General features: G+C 63.2%; 1 pseudogene; it reads right to left on the bottom strand.

Moving 5' to 3' along the window:
- LOC124579149 overlaps positions 1–2,500 on the bottom strand; it is a 7,979-nt pseudogene that overhangs the window by 3,337 nt on the left and 2,142 nt on the right.

Genomic DNA, 2,500 nt, shown 5'->3' on the forward strand with positions numbered 1-2,500 from the left:
GAATGCCTTAGATACGTCGATCGATGCCACAAAGACAGAGCGGCAGGAGCGAACTGCGTCGGTGAGAGCAGTGTCCAAGATGAAGGTATTTTCCAACATCCCATCCCGAGGGATGAATGCCCGCTGACGTTCGTCCACAGCACATGCGCGCATCAGGCGTGACGCGAGAACCTTGTGAAAGGTCCGCGCCAACACCGAGCAGACCGTAATGGGGCGAAAGTCAGCGGGGGATGTTGGTGCAGCCGTTTTCGGGAGAAGGGACGTCCGCGCGCGAAGCAGGCGTTCCGGAAGGGCGCGGGCCAGAAGGAAGAGATTCATCACTTTCACCAGGACTTCGTGCGGCAGGCGCCGCAACTCCGCTGGGGTAAGGCCGTCCGGCCCGGCTGCTGATCCCCTGGGCGGCAACGCGGCGGCGACCTCCTCATGTGTGACCGGCCCCCATATGCACTCGAGAGCGACAGGCTCTGAGTGCGGGAGGAGGCGGTCACGAATGAAGCCCGCGGTGGAGATGGGCTTCTTGGTGAAGAGGTCCGCCCAGAAGTCCAGCAGACCAGGGATGGCAGGTGGCGGCTGGAGCAGGGTGCCATCCAAGAGGCCGCGCACGCAACGTGCACGCGACCGTCGGAAGGCATCCTGCGTTCTCGCGTACTCCCAGCGGCGCCGCTTGCGCTTCTGCGTCGGCGGCGCGGCAGGCGGCCGCTTCGATGGTTGGCGCGGCCGCTGTGTCCTGGTGATCGATCTCTCCCCTCTGGACCCGACCGACGCAAGGGCATCCGGGAGCATGCCCAGGATGACATCGGGCAGCGTGCCCCGCCCCAGACCTATGACACGATCCAGGGCAGAGAAACGCTGGGCGGAAGCGGGTAGCCCCGCCAGATGCTCCCAGATGGCGGCGTCAGTCGGCCCCTCCGGCGGCGGCCCGGTGGTGTCGGCCGCGAAGTCCTCGGCTGCGTCGACGGGCGGCGCAGCGGCCTCGCCCGCGTCAGGCAGCGGGCTCGCTGCTCCCTGGCGGGACGCCGGCTCTTCCCCCCGACCGATCTCAAGCGCCTCCATGAATTGGCGGACAAGCTGCTTGTGGGCAGCTTGCCGCCGTCGGCACTTGATTGCCTCGAGCGTTCGGTCGGGGAACATCCTGATGAGTTCTTGATTGACGAAGAAGAACCGGGCGTCCCTCTCAAGGAACAGTTCGGCCTCCGCCTTGGCGAGCGACAGGACTTCTTCCTCCGTCCACCTCGCGCGATGCCTCTCCGTGACGATCTCCGCGTTGGCGGCCGCAAGATGTTGGCGGCGGCGATGGACCCCGAGACCGTTCTTGGTTGTAAAGCTGCGGTGGCACTCACTACAGGTATACATAGCTGCAAAAGTTACAAGATTTTCGGCACGGCCGGTTGGCCGGCTAGGTGCTGGGGGAGTTGGGGTGGCACCTTCAGCGGAAGGGCCACCACTTATTCTCTGCTTACTGCCCCCAACTAAAAAAGGGATAGTGCGAGGGGGGGCTGGTAACCCCCCCAAGCCCCTGGTGCGGTCTTCCACTCTGCGAAATCAGCGGGCCCACGAGAAGGGGAGAAGACCGCAGGAGAGGAGAGGCTAAGAGGGCTAGGCCCATGTATTGCGCATCACTCTCCCTGTAACTATAACCCAAGGAAGGCACCTCGCAGCAGCAGCACGACTACATCAAGACCGCACTTCGAGAAGCCAAGTCCGGATGCAGCCACACCGCCGCCACTTGGCCACCTTAAGAGAGTCATAGTTACTCCCGCCAAGAGAGTCATAGTTACTCCCGCCGTTTACCCGCGCTTGCTTGAATTTCTTCACGTTGACATTCAGAGCACTGGGCAGAAATCACATTGCGTCAACACCCGCTAGGGCCATCGCAATGCTTTGTTTTAATTAGACAGTCGGATTCCCCCAGTCCGTGCCAGTTCTGAGTTGATCGTTGAATGGCGGCCGAAGAGAATCCGCGCACCCGCGCGCCCCCGGAGGAGCACGCTAAGGCGGACGCGGCCTCGCAGCAAGGAAGATCCGTGGGAGGCCAAGGCACGGGACCGAGCTCGGATCCTGCACGCAGGTTGAAGCACCGGGGCGCGAACGCCGCGCAGGCGCGCGCATCCTGCACCGCCGGCCAGCACGAGGCCAACCAACGGCGAGAGCAGACCACGCCCGCGCTAAACGCCCGCACTTACCGGCACCCCTACGGCACTCACCTCGCCCAGGCCCGGCACGTTAGCGCTGACCCACTTCCCGACCAAGCCCGACACGCCCCGATCCTCAGAGCCAATCCTTATCCCGAAGTTACGGATCCAATTTGCCGACTTCCCTTACCTACATTATTCTATCGACTAGAGGCTCTTCACCTTGGAGACCTGCTGCGGATATGGGTACGAACCGGCGCGACACCTCCACGTGGCCCTCTCCCGGATTTTCAAGGTCCGAGGGGAAGATCGGGACACCGCCGCAACTGCGGTGCTCTTCGCGTTCCAAACCCTATCTCCCTGCTAGA

This window comes from Schistocerca americana, unplaced genomic scaffold, assembly GCF_021461395.2.
Source record: "Schistocerca americana isolate TAMUIC-IGC-003095 unplaced genomic scaffold, iqSchAmer2.1 HiC_scaffold_296, whole genome shotgun sequence".
In the NCBI taxonomy this organism is placed as follows: Eukaryota; Metazoa; Arthropoda; class Insecta; order Orthoptera; family Acrididae; genus Schistocerca; species Schistocerca americana.